The sequence below is a fragment of the Pinus tabuliformis genome, chromosome 5_2 (genome assembly GCF_031772625.1).
Source record: "Pinus tabuliformis cultivar Carrire ecotype Pingquan chromosome 5_2, CPIR1, whole genome shotgun sequence".
Classification (NCBI taxonomy): domain Eukaryota; kingdom Viridiplantae; phylum Streptophyta; class Pinopsida; order Pinales; family Pinaceae; genus Pinus; species Pinus tabuliformis.
Genome location: NC_142306.1, coordinates 239,512,428 through 239,538,191, shown reverse-complemented (window position 1 = coordinate 239,538,191; position 25,764 = coordinate 239,512,428). Strand labels below are relative to the sequence as shown.

General features: G+C 37.0%; 1 pseudogene; it reads left to right on the top strand.

Annotated features, from left to right (window-relative positions):
* Positions 1 to 232: 232 nt before the first annotated feature.
* Positions 233 to 1,757, top strand: LOC149158427 (uncharacterized; annotated as a pseudogene).
* The last annotated feature ends 24,007 nt before the right edge of the window (positions 1,758 to 25,764 follow it).

Here is a 25,764-nt window from a genome sequence, read left to right as displayed (position 1 = left end):
TAGCTTCTAATTACACTGAAGGTGTTCCCTCTATGGAATTGTTTGGGAAAGCACTATTAATGCCAGCGAATCGCGGAGGTCTAGTTTCGTCCTCCTTCTCCAAATAAAAAGATTAAAGCATGGAACTATCTCCCTCGAGTGCATGAACCATGACGTGGTTGGCCAACGCTAACAGTTTAATGGCATGTGAAGGGTGGGAACGACAACTTGGTTGGCCAACGTCGATAATTTAATGGTGTGTGAAGAAGGGGGTTCTGTTATGACACCAGATTTGGTCGACAATGAGTTTTGGTTGCCATTTGATTTTCTAAGTGATGAGGCCATGCTTCTCCCGAAGAATTTTAGATTTGCCATGGTAGTATTCCCTACGAATGGGTTTTTGGGTCTGTCAGTGTTCAGGGTGATTCCCCTAGAGAATCACCCGCAGTGGGGCTAAGTGAAATAGATGGAGATGACAACTATATTATCGGATTCACCAAGTAGGTTTCTAACATTGTGCTAGATGATGATGAAAATTGTTAGCGGGGTGTTGATGTGGGCATGGGTGTTCATGCCACCATGACCTAGGATTATTTGAAGCAACAAGTTTTTGTGGACAATAGTAATGAGAAGGCATGTTCATGGTTTTAGTTTTTCTTGCTTTCAGTTTTATGAAATGTTGGAATGGGTTTATGATATTTTTTATTTTTGTTGGACTCTGTTACAGTATCAAATTTTGAGGTTTTTGCAGTCTACATTAAGCAGTGGGTTTGGGAGTAGACGTTTCTCACCTACGGAGGGCTCGATACTTTTGAGCAATGTTGCAGGCGAAGATGCATGGGAATTGTTCCATATGGTTGTAGCCTAGGTTGTTCAACTCAATATGTTGGTTCCTGAGAACTCTGATTAGTATAATCCACTAGTGAAGGGCTTCACCATAGCGTCTTGAGGGGGGAGGGAATCTCAATTTCAGTGGAGTCAAAACGTTTTGGTCTTTTAGAATGATGACTCAACATTTTCTGGCTTCAATTTCGTTTACAATGTTTCTCACCATGGCTAGTAGAGGCCTTGGAATCCTTGTCCAAGGGCCGAAGAACGAAAAATTCCTGCTCACCAAGTTTGTTTTTCTTTTTACACCTATTCATTATTTTGTTTTGTAATTTATTCTTTGAACAATGTTTAAGATTTCTAGGGAGAGGCATTGAGCTAATAGTTGACTGGTTTTTTTTGTTTTTAGAATCATCAGTACTCATAGGTGAAACAATCGATGGCAAGAAAAGGAAGAATACAAGAAATACATGCTCAATAAGGGAAAAATAGATGTGAGCATGTTAAGCTAGTGAGCCACATCTACTCAATCTGTCCTCTTAATTAGTAAATTGTTGGTGGTTTGGGAATGAAGGCAGTGTTTCTCGGTTCCAGTGGACCCATATGGAATATGGAGGCACTAGTGTCTTTCTGTCGCAGAGGATGGATAATGCTCATGATGTCAAGCAAAATCCAGGTAGTTTAACTTTAAAACCCTAACATCCCACGTTAGATGGTTAGAAGCTCTAGTTCTTTCTTTAATGGTAGATATTAAAGAAAGTCGTTCTTGAGCCTTCGTGGTAGGTATTAAAGAATGTAATTCTTGTTTTCTCACTACATCTTTCTTAACATTTCTCCTTCCAACAAGGATAGTACATGCGTTGAACCTTAATGTTGAGGAATTACGCTCGAATCCATGTCGTTTTTTGGAGACCTCGCTTAACCAATGTTGTAAGGAGATTTTGTCTTAACTTTTTTTTTTTCTTGAAGTTGAATCCCTAACATATTCTTATGGTGAATGATTCCATGGATTAGAAATATGATATAATTTAGGATTTATAAGTATTATGATAGTGGAATTAAACAAAGCAAAGGTTTCTTGTTTGTTTTGCAAACTATACATGGGTAGCCAAGCATCATAAGGTAGTGGGAGGAGAAATGTGGCCTATTCAGAGCAGAATAAAGCTTACCACTGAAACGAGGTACACGGGAGATCGTAGAAATGAAGGATGGTATGGCTCTGACCAATAGGTCATTTCTCAATTTTTTCTGTCTAATCCAGTTCTATATAGCTAGCATGACTACTAAAGAAGGCACATAAAGTTCTATATAACTGGCATGAGTACTAGAGAAGGCACATAAAGGAAGGAACAGTCCAGAATTTCCTTTCAATTCATTGATGACTGGACTTTCTTTCTAGACTTTATTCTATAATAACACTTGATGCCTTCATCTTGTTTTTATTGACGACCAAAAATATCAACTCTCATATAATGAATGTATGCACAATTGACTTTAAAAAGGTTGATTTTAATTGATATATTTCATGTTTGAAACTCTTGAACAATTTAGAGGAAGTTGAAGAGAGTGCTTACAGGCCCCTTTAAGTGATGTGTGTTTTTGAAGAGAATGAATCTATGGGGATCTTCTTAATTGCTCTATGCATATAAGTATGTATTAGACGATCTTCTAGATCCTTCTATTCCTTCTGTGTACCTTTGAACCTTTAGGGGTAATTGCTAGTTGTAGTACTTGGTTATATAGTTATGTTATGAATTTGTAATGCACTTCTATGCAATAACGTTATGATCACATTTAGGTAATGAATATTCAACTACTAGATTTGTTTTTCCTTAGCTTGAAAGGAATTATAACATTTTATTCATAACAAAGAAATTGCGTAAATGTTCCAAGAGCATTTTATATGATTTGGGAATTAGAACTTCTCTATATTTTATAAGATGGTGTTAGAATAAACAAACATGGATCGAATAGTTTTTAGAGAAAATATAAATTGAAAGAAATTTGGACAAAAAGTAAGGGTGTAAGAAATCATCAATCCTACCATTCTTCTCTTTTTCTTCTTTCCCTCAATCCATTCCCCTAAAACTGGCACCACAAGGACTAGGGAAAATTTCAAGGATTAACCATTTCCACCAAACTAATTTTCTTTGTTTTTTCGCAGAATGTATTCATGAATTTCCATTTTTCTTAAAACCATTCATCCATAATTATTTTACTTAATCATTACCATTTTTTTCTAGAAATATAATCTTTATAAATTTGGTATTTTGTAAAAAATGTTGCCAAAGTTTTTATAGATGCCATCTTAAGAATTACTAAGATTCTCTAAGATTTCTATAATTAAAAAAACAAGGGTGTAAGAAATCCTCAAACCTACCCTTATTTGGTTTTTCTTCTTGCCCTCAATCCACTCTCTTGAAAGTGGCTCCACAGGGACTAGGGGAAATTTCAAGGGTTAACTTTTTCCATTGGACTAATTTTCCTTGTTTTTTTCCAAAAACTATTCATGAATTTCCATTCTTTCTTAAAACCATTCGTCCATAATTAGTTTACTTTTAAAAATGCCAAAATTTTCTAGAAACTATATGATCCTTAGAAATTTGGTATTTAATAAAAAATATTGCCAAAATTTTCATAATTACTAAGATTTGCTAAGATTTCTACAATTCTTGTTTTTGTTAAATCAGTTTGTATTACCTCTAAACATCAATATGCATCAATATTTTCATAAACACATTGCCTAATGAAACATTTTCCTCCTTCCTAGATTCAAGTCCCATGATTGTCAATGGGTTTTTCTTTCTTTCATTTTCTCTTCCAGATGTCTACCCATTCTAAGCAGTTATTGGGAATAGATGTAGATGAGACAATGATGACATTTTCTTGTGACTTTTCAAATTTGGCATATTTTCCATTTCCTTGTCACTATCTGAGTAATCTAATTCATGGGTACATTTGTGGCCACTCAAAATTATGGTTCAGTAATTTTCCCTATTGATCGAAGGATGAGCTTCCTTTATTGAGGGTTGAGATGGCTCCACGTGAGGTTGATTTGAGTTGACAGGTGAAAATTTCGCATTAATTGACTTTTGTTTCTGTGAGTTATCCTGCTCTTGAAACACAATGGCCTTCTATCCTCTAGATCCTTTTGAATCTTGCCATCGGTATTTCTTTTTATTATCATTTGAGTGCGAATATGGTCCTTGTGAGTAGGGGAATGCATTCTCAAGGTGATCGGGTTGCTAACAATTCCTACTGCAAAAAACAATGTTTTTATAATCCAATGGTTGTGAATAAACCCTTCCTCTCCATTTAAAAAGGATCTTCTCTGATATTCCTTTACTTAGGTTCACCTCCACTCATATGCGAACAATTGTGAGGATTCCTTTTGCAATTCTATTAGAGTCGATTTTGATGAAGAATCCTTGTAAGTTTCCCACATATTTTAAGATATTTGAGTGTGTCAGATGGATGGGCAGATTAGGGGACCTTACCCAGACTGGAGTTTCCAGAGCTGACATAGAGAGGGAATTAAAATATGAAAACCAAGGTTGAAAGGAGAGGCCAAACCAACTGTGAAACTAGGGACCTTGATCAAAAGCCTTATGTTGGTCTTCTAATTTAGTGAAGAGCACAACAAATAATCCTTTAAAGTAGAAATGCAACACAGTGTTTTGAGACCAATCCTAGTGTACCCACTCCTAAAGAGAAAATGTTGTAGGCCAGAAGCCATTGAAATGGAAAATAATCACTTGTTGTTCATAATCTGCAGTTATGAATCTACTTATAATGTTCTCCACTTCAACAGAAGGGTTTTTCGTTGCATGTTCCACCACAAATGTAGGTCCAAAGAGATTTTTAGGGTTTGGTGGTGAAGGTCCTAGTTTTAGAACATCCTTAAATGAGTTTGGATGGGATGAGGAGGACACACCCCAACCTTTAGCTCCACATATTACCCTTGCTGCAATGTAAATCATGCATCCTTGGTTATGCCTTACTCACTGAGGGATTTCTGATCTTGAAGTTGTTGACCTCCATATGGGAGTCGAATACATTTCTATGGAATTATTAACCTATCCTATATCCTGACAACAAGTGATGAGAGGAGATATGTGGCTTTGACCTACAAACAAAGGGAACCTTTTGAGATTTGTTTCACAAAAATTGAAAAATTCTCTAGATCCGAGGGAGGAAACTCATCCTCGTAGTAGAATGAACCTGATAGCAGGAAGGGCCTTGAGATCTGTTTTTGAATTAAGCCCAAAAAAATGCCTCCAATTCCCCTTCTTAGATCGGTAAACCCAAAATTCCCATCAACAAGGAGGGACACCTTCCTATCCTAGCCCATGACTATGTCTGAATCTGGGTCTACATGAGTCGTGACATCTAATTTCAGAGTCTTATATGCATTCAAATGGTGGAAGTGACATCCTTTCAAAACACTATGAATATCAAAGTTGCAAACCTTCTTCTAGACATCCACGGTGGCAGTGCTCCTCAGAAGAAAGTTGAACCCCTATTGATCCCCTGTTAGTTGAAAGTAGATATTATGATGCGAAGCCAAGCTAACGTAAACCATAATGAGGCGAGTGATCTCAATAGACTTTCAGATATCCAATATGATTTTGTGAAGTTGCAAAGGATGTTTACTTGGATCAAAGGTTACATATTTCATATCTAAGGCACTATGATGGAGATTAGACCCGTGCAAGCAATCTGATTTGCCAACCAAACACTTAGCGAAGTGTAGGATCATGGTGAAATAATTATGGTTGGAGGCTAGGGTTGATTTTCTACAAAACCCTTACATTAAGCTTTCTATAATTTAGGTCAAGTAGAGATCCTTAAAATTTTCCATAAGATGGATAATCTACAATTTAGAAAGTAGATTTCAAGATTTATAGTAAATTCTTGCATCTTATCATAGTCAAGTTTTCATGAGATATTTTTATTACTCTTATAGTAACACCCTTAACTACTTTCATCTCCAAAAGGGATATATGTGTATTCCAAGAATACTTTATACCTCCTAAAGAAGAAAAAAATATTCAATCTACACTTTAGGACAAGCAGGATTGATCTTCGCTAAATATATTATTTGTTGTGATTTGTCATCTTAATCTCCTTCATCATCAGGCTTTGGTTTATTGGGAATTTTCCAACTTTTCAACTGTATTTTAGGCTCTTTTTTATTTGGAGGAAGGGCCTACACATGGGCAAAAGTGTCCTATATGTTGACAAATTCGACATTGGAAAGTTGTATTCTCATAATCCAATACCTGAATCCATCTAAAACGTACCACTTAAGAATCATTTTGTTTGGAAGGCTCTTGCTAAGGTCTATCTCAACATAGATACAGGCATAAATATACAAGCGTGTTGTAGCTCTCTCAACATCCATTTTGATATAGCTACCCAAAGTATTCACGATATCCTCAAAAATTGATAAACGCTAGAATGTAATGGAAAATTAGAAAAGTGAAACTATATGGGAATTATGGTCACCATCAACGTGTTAGGGTTAAAATTTGGAAACCATGGACTAATAAAAAGTATCCCTCTTCAAACCCTCCTTAAAAACCTATCATCAACATTGTTGTAAAACAAAATAATAATGAAATCTCTAGAACATAGTGATACCTCACATTTAGTTGCCCAAGTTGGGTGGATCCATTAATACAACTCTAAAGAAGGAGGAAAATGTCCATTAAATATATACAAATGGTCACTCCTAATTTAAATGTTGGGAAGAGCTTTGTGACCTGTAACATTGATACCTCCACCAACAACATCTCTTCTATTTTCTCCATGATATATGCACTAGGCATGGAAGTTATTCGAGAAGAAGAAGTGGATATTTTGTTTGGACCACACCTTAAAACAAGTGTTGGAGGATGAAGTTGCAGTTCCCATAGTTAACTAAACTATCATTCATCTTCACTCAATTAAAAAAGGAAGTTAGGTCCTTCCCCAAAATTTCCTTCTACTGCATTAAAAGGTACCTCAACATGGAAGTACATTAATGGGCTAAAAATTCCACATAGCTAAGTCAAGGAATTCAAGGGCTATGATCATATATCCATTCCCTAAGTATTAGATTGAAAGGCATTCCAAGTATTGGTTTGAAAGGCATGTCATTCTCTATATTTTCTACATGATTCAAATCCTTTCATGTCTTTGTAGTAGAATTAGAATGGGAGAGTTGAGGACATGCCATTTCCTCTACAACATGCAAACATCTTCTTCGTCTATGGATATTGAATGTTTTTATCAGGAGTAGCTCAAGCCTTGGGATGATAGTAGGGTCATGGTCTAGAATTGGCCAAAATTTCAATTGTTTCTTTGGAATGCCTGACCTTTTGGTGAGTGTTCTTGTGTATGGATAGCTTGACATTTATTTCACCCCAAATCAGAGTGCTTTAAACTTGAATGTGGTGGAGATTGGGGGTGGGATCCTATAGATAAATCTTGGTATTTATCTTTTTGTGGGAAAATGTAATTCAATTATAGTTTTTGTGTTTCTATTTTCCTATTCATCTTGTTCATTGTGTTTCTTTCTAAATATTTCCTACAAAGGGAATTCAATGAAGATTGGGTGTTTGGATCATCATTCTATGGGAAAGAGCATTTAAATTTTGGTCTCTATGCATGCATTTCCTTTTTTCCTTGTTTGTTGGATTATAACCTATGTTTTCCTTACACAAGAATGTCATTGCTAATAATTGGAATATTGATTTTAGCAAAAGAAATTGAGATTTTGTGGGTTTCTAGAGAGCTTGATGACACCATATTTATTCCTTTATATAAGGTATACATGGTTGGTTCAAATTTCTACTTCAAATTTTGTTTTGCAAGGCTAAAAAATATGGAAAATAGGGATGTCTTGGGAAAATCCTCTTAAAAGTGTGTGCATATTGTCCTCTTTGATAAATTACTGATCTAATACATTCATCCTTCCATTGTTTTTCCAATTTACACCCAATATTCTTTATGGTAATTCTTTTATTCTTTCTTTTCAAAGAAAAAATCATAAATATTATATTGGGAATAATTTATAAATGTGATATATGTTATTTGATAGTCTTGTGATCTAATAATTGCATCTTGTGGCACTTTATTTGCACATCAAAACAAATTACGTAGGATTTTTAATCCCTTGCCAATGTTATTCTTACTACAAAAATGCCATGAAGAACAAAAAACAAAATCCAGTGGAGAAGAGAACTAGAAATCAAGATTGTTCTCCATTAACACAATATCTACTCTATTTAGAAACTCATTTAGCCAATAGAGCTCATCGAAAGAGAAAGTGCTTCCTAGGATAAGTTATCCACTTTCGTGTTAATTTCACGGAGTATATGGCAAAAGAAGACATGTTCAAAGGCACCAACTACTACCTGAATATCATTCAAAAGGGAGATGAGACCAATTTTGGAGACTTCCACCTTGTGATTTACCAAATCCACGATAGGTTTTGAATCCGCCATAACATATAATCTAGATAAACATTTTTTCCTGGCCACTTCCAATAGGAACAATAGAAAAATAAATTATGCTTCACTGTTTGTTCCCATTCTTGACACATAATGACAATACATGAAATGTGTATTGCTAAAATAAAGGACAACCCCAACACCACAACGAGGAGGGTGGCCTTGATTGGCGCCATCAAAGTAACCCCAAGGGGTGTCATAATCCACTCTGATAATATCGAATTCCTTTGCTTGGTTGGATTTGGATCCAACTTAAATTCATAGGCAAATGCAACCACCTTTGTTGCACAAACTTCTGGGGGCAAGAATTTGTCTTGAATACATAGAGATTTCTAGCTCTCTAGATGTATGATACTAATAGATAGGGAAAACCATTGTATGGTAGAACTTGTCTGTCAACCCACAAAGCACAATATCATCACAGAGAGATGAGCCCTTGGCTTGAAAGTGTTCCACGTAATATCTCAAACCTTAGACAAATTACTACGCCTCATAAAAAAGTGCACATGTGATTCCTCTTGTTCATTACACAATGAACAACGATTAGGGCCAACCCATCCATGCTTCAGAAGTATATTCCATATGAGGAGATTTCTATTGAGGGCTAACTAAGTAGTATGTTTTGATTTCAATGGGGCACTCACTTTCCATATTACCTTCTTCCACCAAAGTTTTTGATCATTGAAAGATTCCTAAAACTAGGCTCTGTAACCTAACTTCACTGTGAAAATTCCAAAGTGTGGATTTTTTTACCAACATCGTATATCATGGGAATTCTTGATATACACGTAATTTTCAACCAATAGATTAACGAAATGTTCTCACTCTTCCCCTAAAGGGCTAGTTATACCCAATGTTGAAGTAGATAAATAATTGTTCTTACCTCTTACTTGGGAATCTTGGCCATTAACATTGGCAAGGAGTGAGATATTCAAATGATCAAGAGCATCCAATAGAGGTATTGAAAGTCCATAATTGTTACATATGTTGAACCAAAGGCCTTGGACCACACTTATTTGGCGATCACCCCTTATATGCCAAGCTAATCATTTTTCATCAAGGTTGCCACCCTAACTAGGGACTTCCACACATTTGATTCTTTAGTAGATTTGTTTGGGATCCTAAACTAGTAAACCAAGGATTTTCTAGGAAAGTAATTTTCTTGCAATACTTTCAATCATAGTGAATTTTTCAGGGAGTCTGCAAAGGAATTTTCCAACCAATGCCTTTGTGAATAGGAGAGTGCTTTTTAAACCTCGTCCCTCGATATCATTTGTGATCTATTTTTTGTTGTTAGTTTATGTTGTGAAAATATTAATTATAGATTTCTGTACATGTGCTTGCTTATTACTTCTTGTATTGAGGTTTCATTAGCTATTTGTGTATGTAATCAGGTAAATTTCCTTAAGTTTAAAATGACATTCATGAGAAAAATAGCTTCAAAAACAAATACTGAACAACAGACATTCAAAGTACAGAAAACCATCAAAGGGACACTTTAACACAGTGTTTTGATGAAGGAGTTCACACCTCCTAGGCTACATCTCCTTGGTCCAGCTTCCATGGCTTGGGCCTTTGTATTAGCTCAATATTGAAAAATGTTGTTTTACAAAGATCTATGGTTCCTGATACCTACACCAATGTGTTCAGAATGTCCAAATTAGCCAAGAACACCTCTTCCTGAGATCAATTTGGTCGAAATTGCCTTCTTTATGACTCAGACAATCTTTTTCCTTAAAAAACTCCTATAATTCTAGAATAACTCGAGTTAGAGCTGCTAAATGTGGAGGCAGGCCCGAAATTAGTGGCACTGCCAAACTTCCATCATTTTAAATTGAGATTTAATTAAATTAACCCAAGATTAATTAAATGTAAACCCGCAATTAGTGTTAATCCTTTAGTTTTGTTAGCCATAAACCCGACAGTTATGGTGTAGTGTTCGCATGCGATGTTAATATCGCATTAACTGCCAGGGTAATGGTTCGTCGGAAGGCTAACCATTTGGTGTTACAATAATCGCGTTCACATGGCGGAGACTAAATGTTAACGGTTTTCTGAACTTGTCTATCGGGGTAGCATAAATTGTAACCGCATGGTTTATGGGTTGGTGTTCACATGCAGAGGGTTGGCCTGCGAGCTAGCCCTCCTAACCGCCCATCCAAACCATGTTAAACTTTAAATATATGTCGCAAACTTATGGGGTAAGAAACACCCAGTAGTGGAGATGGTATGTGGCTTGGACTGCAGAGGGGAGGTCGTGGAGTTGAGCCCTGGCGCCTCCATAATAATTTTGTTCCACTGTCGACGTTGTCTAAGCCGTTGGGAGATGCCACGTGGAATGATTTCATTTTTCCAAAACAAACCAATAAAATTGCACCAACACACCACCTGAAACCCACTGTCTAGGCCGTTGGGAGATGCCACGTGGTGGCCTTCGGGCTTGCCACGTGCCATTCTTTCATTTGTCCAAAACAAACTAATAAAATTGCGCCAACACACCACCTAAAACCCAATCTGACTGTGACACTTATCCTACTATGATTCAATGTTTACCACCATTGACCGTGCCTAGTCACTTTCCACGTCAACAGTACAGACTACTGACTGTACAATGATTGGGCATTTTTTTTGCAAATTTCGCATGTTTAGCAAAGCGATCAGAACACAATAACTTTCTCATACGAACTCGCTTTTCGGCGAAACGAGTTGCATAAGGATCGGTTTTATGAAACGGATGCGGCCATTCAGGTTTCGATCCATTCTAAGAACTTTGATTTTTGAGCTAAATACTAAGCAGTTGATCATTCCTCCCCACTAGAAGCCTTTTGGACCCCAAAAGATACTATCAATTATTCAGTAGGTGAGGTTACAGCTCCCTCACCTTCTCAATCTGCAACAGTTTGTCTTGAGAAGGCTTTCGTCCCTTGAGTCCCACTCTAAGGTATTCGACATCCCCTCTCTTCGAAGTCCTGATTCTTCTGTCAAGTATGAGATCTTGCTGAAACTCATCTAGATATTCTGGTGAGAAATCATCTATTGATGGCAGCTGAACATGGTCTCCTTGATCATCAATCAAAGGAGGCTCAAATAATCTCAAATTCTCAACATTAACAACAGAGTATATTTGCATATAAGCAGGCAAATCAAGCTTAAAATCATTGTTACCAATATTTTCCATAATTTTAAAAGGACCATAACAGATTGGTTTAAGCTTTTTACCTTCCCCTTGAAGTCTCTCTTTGCTAATATATAACCAAACTTCATCGCCAATTTGAAATTTGTGATCAACGGTGTTTTCCATGCCTTGCCTTATAGCTGCTTTGACTTTTCTCAAGTTGTTCCTGCACTGTATGATGTATCAATTGAATTTGCTCTATGAACTTCCTTGCCTTATCGATGTCATTGTGACCATCGATGGTGACATCCTTCTCAAATGTGAAGTCCAATGGTGATTTTGGCAAGTACCCATAACATGCCTCAAATGGCGATGTGTTTGTGGAAGAATGTTTTGCCCTGTTATATGCATGTTGTATGTAATGCAACTGTTCATCCCACAACTTGGGATGTTTGTTGCAATATCCTCTAAGAAGATGAATGATTGTTCTGTTGACCACCTCGATTTGTCCATCTGTTTTTGGATGAAAGGTTGTACTCTTCTTCAACTTTGTGTCCACCATATCCCACAAATTTGACCAAAAATTCCCAACAAATCGAGAATCTCGATCACTTACAATAAAAGTAGGAAGATCCAAATGAACCCAAATGTTGTGGAAGAAAAGATGAGTTGTTTGTTCAGCTGTAATTTGATTTTTACATGGTGTTAGTATACACATTTTGGTGAACCTTTCTACAACTACATACAAGTAATCATGACCTTTCCTTGACAATGGAAGACCTCCTACAAAATCCATTGAGATACTCTCCCATGGACGTGAAGGTACTGGAAGTGGAATGTATAAACAAAATTTCCTATTGCTAGGCTTACTTGTAGCACATAAAGAACATTCTCTTATGAAACGAGAAACATTATCCACCATGTCTGGCCAATAACAATACCTTTGAATATTCGTACTGTCTTGCCTACACGAAAGTGTCCAACAATCAATGAAGTGTGTGCCTCCCTTATTATACCGTTTCTTTCTCCCTATGGAATACACAACTTTCCCTAGTGATACAACAAATTGTTATGTACATGATAATCCAACTCTTCAATTTGGTTTCCTTGACTCAAGCTTGCATATACTTCTTGAAAGTCACTATCATTTACATATTGTTCTATGTAACTTTCATGCAAAACAAAATTATGCTTGAGTATAATAGATGAATTTACAATAGGCCTTGAAAACATATTAGCTACCTTATTGTAGATTCCCTGTTTATACCTGATAACCAAATGAAATTGTTGTAGAAAACCCATCCATCTAAAATGTCGTGACTGCTGCAACTTTGACTGTGACTGTAAGTACTGCAATGGTTGATTGTCAGTATGGATGATGGTCTCCTTCCCCATCAAATAGTGCTTCCATTTCTTAACACTTTGTACCAATGCATAAAGTTCTTTTTCATAGGTGGGATAGTTAGTTACAACTCTTGAAGATTTGGGAATGAAATGAAATGGGCTTACCATGTTGTAATAGAACAGCTCCCATGGCATAATCACTTGCATCCATTTGAATCTCGAATGGTTGTCTAAGATTTAGAAGAGCCAATAATGGTGTTGAACTTATGTTTTTCTTCAAAGCATCAAATTCTTTCTGATGTACATCTCCCCAATGGAAAACTTTATTGACATTTGTCAATGCATGTAATGGAGCTGCAATGGAAGAAAAAATAGCAATAAACTTTCTCCAATATTGTGTTGCCCCTAAAAAGCTTCTTACCTCTGTAATTGTATTGGGCTTGGGCCAATTCAGAATGACCTCAACTTTAGAGGGTTCAATCTTCAGCTCACCTCCTCCATCAATGTGTCCCAAATACACCAAAGAAGTCTTGCCAAATTCACACTTTGACATCTTTAAAAACAATTGTTCTTTTCTCAAGACATCTAGTACTTTGTTTACATGCATGACATGTTCATCTCTTGACTTGCTGAATATAAGAATATCATCTAAATAGACAATGAAAAATTCATCTAGAAATGGTCTCAATACATCATTCATTACCCTCATGAAAGTAGCTGGAGCATTTTTAAAACTGAAAGGCATAACAAGCCACTCAAACAATCCTTGTTTAGTTTTAAATACAGTTTTCCAAATGTCTTCTTCAGCTATCCTAACTTGATGATAACCACTTTGTAAGTCTAGCTTAGTGAAATACTTTGCGTACCTCAACTGATCAATCAAATCATCAATTCTTGGGAGTGGATAACGATTCTTTATCGTGATTTCGTTTAGTGCACAAAAATCCACACACATGTGCCAAGTTCCATCCTTCTTTGGCACCATGTCAATGGATGAACCACATGGCGAAGTATATGGGCGTATGATACCTTTGTTTAGCAATTATTGAATTTTCTTTTTGATTTCCATGCTCTCCATAATTGACATGCAATACATGCCTATTTTTGGAAGTGGAACATCCTGTTGCAACTGAATCTCATGCTGAATTCCCCTCTTGGGAGGTAACCCCTTTGGTTACTTAAACATATTGCCATGCTTGCTTATCACATCAAACAAATCAGATTTCAATTTATCATCACAACCTTCAAAAGATTCATAATCAATACCATTCTTTTTCTTCACCATGATAAGCACAAAATTTTTACTTTCATTTACTAATCTCTTCATCTGCCCTGCATTAACCAAAGAAATGTTCAACTTTTTGCGATGGGCTCTCACAATGTACTCCACCCCATTCTTGAGAAATATGTATTTGTTGTCATGGCAATAAAATACTGCTTTCCTATCATACAAATAAGGACTACCCAAAATGATTCCTGAGATTTCAAGTGGAACTACATCTAACTCAACTTCATCAATGAACTTTTCAGTAATGGCGAACTTGAATAAACACTTCCTTGTAACCTGTAAGTTTGCATTATTAACTATCCAACCCAATGGATATGGCTTATGATGAGGTACAGTTTCAAGGTTTAGTTTTTAACCAAGTCTTCTGAAATCAAGTTTGATTGTGACCCACTATCAAATAATGCATAAATCTTTGTATGATTTGAAATCACCCTTACATGAAACAACTCTATTCTTGATTCTTCATTTGGAGTGTTTTTTGACTGTGAGGAACTAGTGCTTGCAATAGTTTCTTTCCCTTTTGTAACCATGGCAGAAATCTTGGTCTCATCACTAGACTCTGAACCAAGGTTATGTTGTGTCGTAGCGGTTGTCTTTTATTTTCCCTTATTGTTTTGTTTCTTAGGCCTTAATTCAGGATGTAATTTCCAGCAGTGGGCTTCATCGTGCCCCTCTTTGGAACAATGTTTACATGTGATTTTCTCCCCTTATTTCTTCACACTTTCATTCTTCTTTCCCTTCCATTTTCCACCCTTCTCTTTCTCCTTGCCCTTGAATGGATTCCTCTTACTACCCTCTTCCTGAATGTTCTTTCCTCTAGATTCAAGGTGTGTGGCTTGCACACATACCTCATCTAAATTGTTTGGATTGAACATAAGGATAGTATGTTTCAAATAGGAATATAAACCCCCAATATATTTCAACAGTGTATCTTGGGAATTCAAATTTACTCCTAACAACAAAGCCCTTTTCCTAAACTCCTATGTATAATATTGGATTGTTTAGCCTTTAAGCTGCCTAAAATTCTGCCAACTCGTAATGAATTTTTGCATATAGGCTAAAGGATAAAATTGTTTTTTAATTGCAAAAACAAATCCAACCCAAGTAATGAATATCTTACCATGGATTCACATTTCCTCTTGAGTCTTTTCTTCCCACCAAACTAATGCAGCTCCTTATAGCCTCAATGAAGCCAACTGGATCTTTATGGCATCTTCTTGAAGGTTCTAAATTCTGCAGTATACCTCCAACTTTTGAATCCAATTATCCGACTTTTTTGCATTCACCTCTCCATTGTACATGGGAAGTTCAAACTTAATGTCCAATTTAAGTAAGGGAGTCTTTCCTTTTGGGGTTTTTAAATGAGTATGGGCAGTTTCAGTGGTGGTAGTGGAAGATGATGCTGTGTGAGATGATGAAGATGATGAGGATGGTGGAGATGGAGGTGGATTTCCAACATTTGCTTTTGAATCCTTCTTCTTATCTTTTTTTATCCTCTAATATTCCTTCTCCATGTGGAGGTTTAGAACTCTCTCTGACCATTCTAGTGTTCCTCTCTTCATAGAGGACTTTAACCATCTCAGTTAAATTCAAGAAAGCTTGCTTGAATTCTTCTTCTGAAGAAGAAGGACCTTCAATCTCTCTTTCTCCAGACATCATTGTTGTGGATACATGATAAGAAACTAGTACTGTTTGTACCTCTTCAATCTCAGTTGAAGGCAAAACTTGAGGAGTTTCAAGTGCAGCTAGAATTGGAACTTTGGGTGGTAGAGATTGTGGCCTTATGGCTGTCCTTCTTCTAGGCATTACCTCAGGAGTTGCAACCAATAGCTTCCCTTCTCCTTTCTGCAACTTTAAACTTGTAAGCATCACAATTTTGCAACCATTAAAACCCTAATTGTACAAACTCAAGCAATCAAGCAATTCAACCTTGCTCTGATACCAACTTGATCTATTTTTTATTGTTAGATTATGTTGTGCTAATCTCAATTACATATTTCTAAACATGTGCTTGCTTATTGCTTCTTGCACTGAGGTTTCATTAACTGTTTGGGTATGTAATCAAGTAAATTTCCTTAAGTTTAAAATGACATTCAAGAGAAAAATAGCTTCAAAAACAAATATTGAACAACAAACATTCAAAGTACAACAAAGCATCAAAGAGACACTTTAACGGAGTGTTTTGATGAAGGATTTCACCCATCCTTGGCTACATATCCTTGGTCCAAGTTCCATGGCTTAGGCCTCCATATTAGCTCAATATGGAAAAATGATGTTTTACATAGCTCTATGGCTCCTGATACCTACACCAATGTGTTCAGAATGTCTAAATTAGCCAAGAACGTCTCTTCCTTAGCTCAATTTGGTTGAAAATTGCCTTCTCTATGACTCAGACAGTATTTTTCCTCGAAAAACTCCTCTAATTCTGGAATAACTTGAGTTAGAGCCACTAAATGTGGAGGTGGGCCCGAAATTAGTGGCACCGCCAAACTTCCGACGTTTTAAACTAAGAGTTCATTAAATTAACCCGAGATTAATTACTTTAAACCGCGATTAGTGTTAATCACGCGGTTTTGTTAACCATAAACCTGATGGTTATAGTGTAGTGTTCACATGCAGTGTTAATATCGCATTAATTGTCGGCGTAATGGTCTGTCGGAAGGCTAACCGTTTGGTGTTACAACAATCGCGTTCACATGGCGGAGACTAAACGTTAACAATTTTCTGAACTTGTCTATCAGGGTAGCATAAACTATAACAATGTGGTTTGTGGGTTGGTGTTCACATGCGGAGGGCTGGCCCTCCTAACCGCCCATCCAAACCATGTTAAACTTTAAATATATGTCGCGAAATTATGGGGTAAGAAACACCCAGTAGCGGAGATGGTTTGTGGCTTGGAATGTGAAGCGGAGGTCACTAGCTCAAGCCCCGGTGCCTCCAAAATAATTTTGCTCCACTGTCGAGACTATCTAGGCCATTGGGAGGTGCCACGTGGCGGCCTCCGGGCTTTCCACGTGGCATTCTTTCATTGGTCCAAAACAAACCAATAAAATTGCGCCAACACACCACCTGAAACCCAATCTGAATGTGACACTTGTCCAACTATGATTCGATGTTGACCACCATTGACCCTGCCTAGTCACTTGCCACGTCAGCAATACGAACTGCTGACTGTGCAGTGACTGGGCATTTTTTTTGCAAATTTCACCTGTTTAGCAAAGCGATCAGAACACAATAACTTTCTCATACGAACTCAGTTTTTGGTGAAACGATTTGCATTAGGATCATTTTTCTGAGACGGATGCGGTCATTCAAGTTTCGAGCCATTCTGAGAACTTTGATTTTTGAGCTAAATACGCACGTGATCACTTTGGGATGACAAGTTGTGTCCATTTAATGAGTGTCGTTCATTTTTGTTAAGATACCTTGACCATAAGAAAGGAAAGATATCCATCCTTATGATGAGCCTCCGCATTGCAACAAGAATGTTGCAACTCCCAAGGTTACTGACTTTAATTATCAACCAGGGGTTCATACAAACTTAAGAGGTGTCGGCACTATATGTGCAACATACAATATGTCCTTCCTTTGCTGTCATGATGTAATATAGTGCATGTACGAAAGTCAAATCCTAAACTAATTGTAGAGAATGAAATGTTCGAAATGGAACCTTAACCTATTGCAAGAAAGAAAGTACAAGGAAAAAGACAAAAATTCAATGCTAAGTCAAACCATTTCCTAATTAACTGCCAAGAAACTATGCTTTGCAATAATGCTAAATTATCATGAACCAAATGCTACTATATAAGCATGGAAGCAAGAAGCATAAAACATCACTAATGTGCAAGTAAAGGGACTCAAATAAATTTGTTTTTGTCTTTTTGTCTCTTCATGCAAAATCAAGTATACAAATTAATTTCTTTTGGTGATGTGGCAAGTGAATTAAGGATGTTGGACAATGGTTGGAAGGGTTAGGAGATGGTTGGATGGTGTGGGAGACCCTTGGGAGGTGTTTGGTGACTTCCTAGAGGTTTTATCTCAATTCAACCTCAAAACAGGCCATTTCAGGAAAACCTACAGGGTGTAGTAAAAACCTACATGATACATCCAAGAGCAAAATGGAAGGTGTTGGAGGTGATGGAAGGCTTAGGGAAGGTGGTAGATGGGTGGAATGGAGTGAGAAAATGTCTAGGATCACTCAGAACTCAAAACCAAAATTGGGAGATGGATGGATTTGCTCAAAAAGCTTGGAGAAGTTTCCTACATGATGTACAAATTCACTATAATTCATCGAATGACCAAGAAAATCAAATCCAAATTGGATGGGAAAAATTTTGTTATTAACTAGGATGTATTAGGTCCCCACTCCAAGTGGAATCACTCAAAAATACCTTTGTTAACCCATGCAAAAAAAATAAAAATAAAAAACATTACTAGTCGAAAATCTAGAAATTCGAGAACTAGTGAGCTAGTAAATCTAAAAAATTCCTAACCAAATCAAGTGAAAATGCAATGGGGTAATTTTTGTTACGAACTAGAATGTTTTTGTGATCTAATGCAAGTGGAATCAATTTGATTGAAGCTCATTAGAGTGCTCTAAAAAATAGCAGGAATTTATTGTTCTCTGCTAAAAAGGAGGTCCAGCAATCTAGATTTGGGAATAAGAAGACTATTCCAAGCAGCTCAATGATTTCTATAAACATTCAAAGATTTTCCAAGGATGAAATAATGCTTGTGATCATGCAAAAGAACTTACGTCAACCATTTAACTCAATCCTACGACAATAAATCATTAATACTAAATGCAGAAATAAAAAGAAATAAAAACTAGAGATGCATGTGAATAAGCAGTGAAAAGAAGGAAAGAAAATGATATAAAAAGGCTATGAGGTTCCTAGGTTGGCAAAGCCCAAAGAAAATCAGAGACCTATGGAGGAAAACAAGATTTAGAAGCTAAACATGACACCAATCTTCATTATTTTCATCAATAGAATTACGTCCCTACAAGAAAATACAATGGAGCTGCAAGAATACAAGCTCTCTCCACAATAACACTAATGCAAATCTCTTCCTCTAGAGGAAAATTCAACTTGGTAATATAAAATGATCAAGAATCATTCCCCATGAATGGAAGAAGCTTTCCCCACCAAAATCCCTTGATTAGTTGATCTAGTCCCTAATACTAGGAATTTGCATTAAATGGGAGGGAACACATTCCTAGGTTTTCTCAATCATTCCCTAGAGGCAAATTCGACTTGGTACTTATACACAATGATTAAGAATCATTCCCCATGAATGGAGGACGTTTTCCCCACCAAAATCCCTTGATTAGTGGATCTGCTCCCTTGATTAGTGGAACACATTCCTAGATTTTCTCAATCATTGGAGTTCCACAATTTGTGTCATAATTCCATAATATCTTGTTGACTTATTATTTATTATTGATCCTCCAGTAGTAGGGAACAAGTCCCTAAATTATCTCCTCCTCCAACTCTTCATAATATGCCCAATATTCTCATAATATTCCACAAAAAATAAACAATATTAGGCACAAATATTAAATTATTCATAAACCTTCCTAATGAATATATTAAAGTTAAAAATAAATTATCTAATGCAAAAAGAGAAGTTTAATGTGCTGAAGGATGGTCATAGGCCTTAATTTATGTTTTATATTAGAGGCATGGGCCTTAATTTATGTCTAATTTAGAGGCCCATCATACCCCCCTACTGAAAGTGTTGCTCATCCTCTGAGCAACTTAGTCACCTCATTGTGCCTCATCCATGGCCGTGGTGGCCTCTCTCTTGTGCATTAAGAATCTTGGTTGTAAGCTCTGCAAGGGCAAGCCCAAAAACATATTTGTTCAAAGAAAAATCATTGTTTCTTGAGATCATTAGCTTGCTTTCTTTCCTTATTCAAGATGAGTTCTTGAATATTTTTTAGTTTGGCAAGGTCTTCCACACTCTTATTGGCATATCAAGTCATTTATTTGCCTTAGGACTGCCTCCTGTAGGATTTCTGAGTCACTGTAATTCTTGCAAGATCATCTTGTAGGTTTACAGGGGATCTTGTAGAAAACACAGTCCCTTTGTAAACTGAAGTAAAGGAGTGAAAAAAATGACAGAAATGGTGGAGGAATGAATGGTAATGAGTGGTAAAATAAAAATGTGAGTGACAGGGGTCTCTTTGTGATCCTCCTTTTCTCTTTGACCGTCCTTCTTGCTGACCTGCAAATGGAAATTTCATGAAAATGGAGAGGATGCTCTCTTTGTTTTTTGTTTTTTTTCAAGAATGAAATTGGATGGATGAATGATGAATAGATAGTGAATATGAAGTGGATGGAGGGCTTGGAGTGTTGTGGTGACCTTTGCCTTTGCAAAAATTTCTTCTTTTAACTATTGTCCTCATTCCTTGAAATCATCACCCTTCATAATTTGACTTTTCAACATTGCATGAGTGAAGGAGTGAGCTACAATCAACTAGTTGAAGGTGTCTGAGACTACTGACCCATCCTTAGCTTATAAAACCTCATCTCTCATGCATTGACAACAAATTTCTAACTATAATATGCTCAAAAGAAGAGGTCAAGAATATTGCATACATGTACCTACCTGATGGTTGTTGGAGAGACATGCATGTTGTCGCTGAGTTTATGTTGATGTGCAGGTGTTAGATGGTGATGCTAATGATCCTGATGCTGCTGATAAGCTCTGGAGGAGATTCTTTGACTTATGTATCTCCTTTAAAACTTCTCACTGCCAATCCTATAGGCGTTGTTCTGTATCATGTAGGTTTACAGGACAGCGACTTGTTTTGTCCATATCTCCCAAACGATAGGCTGGATTGAGCTAAAACGTTTTGAGCATGTTTCCATCATCATTATGCACCTCCCCATAGAAAAAATTTGGTCAATGGATGCACAGATCTCGAGAAGAACTAAAAATGGCTGAAGGTGATGGAGGCCGATTTCTTGGAAACCGTGCATTTGAATTTGTTGAAATTGCTTGGGCATGTTTCCATCATCCATATGCATCTCACCCCGAAACAACCTGGCAAATGGATACATGGTTTTCAAGTTATGGCAAAAACAAATTTCTGCTCTATGTATTTTTGTATCATGTAGTAAAACAGAGCATCTTGTAGTTTTTAGGACAACAAGGAAAATGAGTGGTAGAAGCTTGAGAATGATGGGTGGATGGTGAAAATACATGAGGGTGATGGATTGGCATGGCCTTGGCCTTGTTGGAGCATTTGAGCGAAGTAGGAGAAAGTCAAAATTTGACTTCTTTTGACTAGGCTTGACCAATTTTCTTTTTGGTACCAACTTGTTCTTGTTGCTTGCAGATGTTGGAGAGTACATGCATGCATGGAGAAAGGATTCTTTTATTTTTTCCCTTTTTTTTACTTCTATGCCTACTAGCCGCCTCAATGAGGTTTTCAACTAGTAGGTCTGCCTAGGCGCCTCAAAGGAGGTTTTCACCTAGGATCTTCTTTTTTCTCTTTTTTTCCTCTTTTATTTTTTTTTATTTTTTTTATTTTTTTCAACCCATTGACCACCTCATGGAGGTTTTCAATCAATGAGCCAATCTGAGGCATCTCCAAGGAGGCTTTCACCTTATATTTTTTTTTCTTCTTATTTTTCATTTTTTTTTGTTCTACCCTACCCTACTTGAAAAACAAAATCACTTTCAAGTATAAGAATACTTCCAATGGAGACATGCACATCAAGATGACAAACAAAATGATGTGGAGGATTGAAATGTATGCTTTGACATGTACCTGGATCTCAGAGACCAAATGATTTGACTTTGAAAGGATCAAGCATAGTTGAGGAAGAGAGTGATGCTGCAACTTAGTGACTGTCTCGAACCATATTTCAATATAGTTGTGTTGCCTCTAGCCCACTTGTTGATTTAGATCATCTTGTATGTCTTCTTCTACCATGACCTTCAAGTCTTCCTCTTTTTGCTAATTGATCTCTTGAATACATGGAGGATTTGATGGTAACCATGAGGGAGCTTTCTCACTCTCCAATTTTGTTGTCTGCTCTTCATCAAATGCAGCCCATGGTTCTTTGATCTTCTCTTTTGAGTCTTCTTCTTCTGGATGTGGTCCTTCAATGATATCAATATAATCTCTTTTTTTCAATACTCTTCCTGAGCTATGGTGAATACCATTGAGCTCAAGAGGAGTTGTTTGGAAGTGTTGTACCTCAGCATTGTAAGTGGGCTGAGCTACTTCAATGTGTGGGTTTGGAAATGGTGGTACAGGTAGTTGAGTGGGAGTGTATATTTGAGATGGATGTGGATGGGGTTGTGGTTGTGGTGGAGGTGAATGGTAAGGATAACATGGAGTTTGATATGGAGGATATTGAGGAAAATACTGAGGATATTGTGGATGGCTCCCATAAGTTCCTTGCCAACCTTGTTGCCAAGATTGGTTTTAGGGTTGAGATGGCCAATGTTGCCAAGGAAAGGGTGTGTTCCAATTACTTTGAGGTGGATGTGCATAAGCTTGAAATTGTGAATTAGGCTCTTGCATCATATTAGGCTGAATAGGCTGCCATGGTCCTCTTGGAGCTACATAACATTGTTTCATTGGCAATTGACTTGCTCCATTGTCCTCTTGGTGAACTTCCTTCAACCTTGGTAATGAGGAGCAACATTTAACATCATGTGATTCTGCATGGACAACACAAACATCTTCCTTTTGCTCATTTTATATTCTTAACATTTCTACTTTTTGGTTAGATTGCTAAGAATTTCTGTTTTAAAGTCATCAAACAAATTTCTAAGTTTAACTTGACTTACTGATCTTGATGTTGATTTACCTACTCTTGCTTTTCCTCTTGATATGTGTTGGAATGTTTCACAAATTTTCTCAAATGATAATTGATATACATCACCTCTACTTATGAGATTAAGGAGATCAATCCACTCATCCCTAATTGTTCTAAGTAAGAGGGTTTTTAGTGTGTCAGATCCTAAATGATGTAGTTTTTCCCTCTTAAGATTATACATGAACCTCTCTATTAGATCCTCTAGACTCTCATCTTCTCTTTGATTCATTCTAAAGATTTCTTCTTTAAGATCATGATCTTTATATTTTTTTAGGAATATCTTTTGCATATCATTCCATGATCTTATTGAATTAGTCCCTAAACTCATGAACCATTTAAGAGCTCTATCCTTCAATGTTGTCAGAAACAATCTCAATTTTTGAGTTTTTAATAAGTAACCATAAGATCTACAAACAATCTCAAATTCAAAGAGAAAGGTTTCCAGATCCTCTGACCTTAGACCATGAAATTTTGGAAGAAAAGATGGAGGGATGTTCTTCATGTGCACACTTCCATCAGTATCTTGAATGGGAAATCCGATAGGATCTTCCTCATTGTCATCATCGCCATCAATTTCTTCTACATTCTTCTGTTGAAAATAGCAACAAGAAATGCTAAAAATAGCATTCCTATAGATAGAATTTCGGGATACATTCCAATTTTAATTAGTCCCTAAATTTAAATTGTGAATTAAAATTTGAATTTGAGCTCAGCAGTTGTTTGTAAATTAATTAATTAATTCATCTTGAGTTAATTAGTTAGAGAAAATCATACATGAAGTCTATGTGAAGACATGCAATGGTTATCCCTTTGATTGAGGAAGTTATCCCTTAAATAAGGAGATCAGGATGAGTTGTACTTTGAGTTGTAATTAGTTAGCTCAGTTAACTGAGTTAAGTCCATTTAGATTAGTTCCAATAGTTTGTGAACTGATTGTGAGTTCAGTTAGTCACTGCATGCATGCATGCATGCAACCAGTGTATTTCAGATAATTGAATATTCTCTTGTAAATAACTCATGCATGTCAGTTCAGACAGAGACCCAGTTGAGATCAAAGGATGGGACAGTGTACTATCAGTTGCAGGAATATTCCCATGAGGATATCTCTTGCATGTAGAAGGAATTCTTTCCTTGAGGATTGCACAGTTATTTCTGAGGTTGGTGAGCAGTGTGTGAGGTAATTACACACAGGTGGCAGCTTGAGGACCCAAGAGAAATTGCGCAAGGAAATAGGAGGCTTGAAGGACTGAAGGAAGGCATATGCGTTGTCTATTCTATCTATGAGCAGGAGTGAGGGATTGTACTGAAAGCTAAATAACTTGAGAGCTAAAGCTTTGTGTAATCCTGAGATATTTCCACTTGTATGATAATACAGATAGTGGGGTTTTTAGCTGAGGCTTTCCCCAGAGTATTCTTCTGTGTTCATGTGTGGTTGTTTCTTTTTCATCTTTTATATGTGTTCTATTTGATCTTGCTCAAAATCGATTAAGCTTCCGCAAGTTTGTTTGTAAAAGTAGATCAAGTATTTTGCTTTAGTATATTGCATTATCAGGTGATCTACAGTGAGAATTTCTACATGGTATCGGAGCAAAAGTGATCAAAGCAGAGAACAATATACAAAGAAGTTCGAAGTTCGAAGGTTGAAGTTATTGATTATAGAAATCGAATTATGATCACATCTCAAAGTTCACCAATGGCGTTCAATGGTTTGAGACTCGAGTATGCCCTGGATGGCAGCTTGAATTATATAGCCTAGAAGAATCACATGGAAGTGGTATTAGAGGACAATGGTTTGAAGGAATTCATTGATCCAGAAGTCCCCAAGCCAGTAGCAGCTAATGCCCAAGAATTGGCGAAATGGAAGAAATGTGTGGCTAAAGCGAGGAGGATTCTTCTAGAGGGAGTTCGACACCATATTGTCTCGAGTCTCCATGGGGAGGAGACACCGTTTTCAATGTGGGAAACATTGAAGGATCTATATCAGAACAGCGGCAATCAAAGGAAGCTGGCAGTGAAAGACAAGCTTCGGAAAATCAAGTGTTAAAATGGCGACACGATCTCTACATATTTGAACAAGCTCACCACCTGCTGGGATGAACTTGGAATTGTAGTAATCATGACAGCTGATGATGACATGGTGAGTCTTGCTCTCCTCGGTATTCCTAAGAGCTAGCATAGCTACCAAGACTCAGTAAATGGAAGAGAGAAACTACCAAATTGGGAACGACTGTGGTCGGATCTGATTGTAGGAGGAGATCATGAGAAGCACCAGAGATGGTTCTTAATCAAAGCATGATGATGAAGAAAATCTAGCCTTAGCAAGTAAGGTGAGGAAAGGGAAAGGGAAGGCTTCCCATTCCAAATCGAGTTCTTCCCATGGTGGGAAGAAGATTGAAAAATATAAAGTGTGATGCTTTAATTGTCATGAGGTGGGCCATTATGCAAAAAATTGTCCACAAAAGAAATCCAAGAAGGGATCCTCAAAAGGATCAGATGGTGAGGCACTGGCCTCACAGTTCGAATTGGATTTCACCCTCATCACATGCATGGTTTCATCGATGGTGGGTTGTGTTTGGTACCTGGATAGTGGAGCCTCATTCCACATGACCGACGACAAGAGTTTATTCAGTACCTTGGAGGAGAAGGACCTCTAGATGTGCATAGAGATGGGCGATGATGGAAAGTACTGTGTTTCAGGTGAAGGCACAATTGTGTTTCAGAGGGAGCATGGAGCTCCTCTCACCCTGACTGATGTAAAGTATGTGCCTGGACTGAAGAAGAACCTAGTATCTATCGCAATGTTGGAAGACAAAGGCTATGATGTAGTCTTTAGTAAAGGAAAGGCATTCCTAAGACACATCGGCACGGGACAGA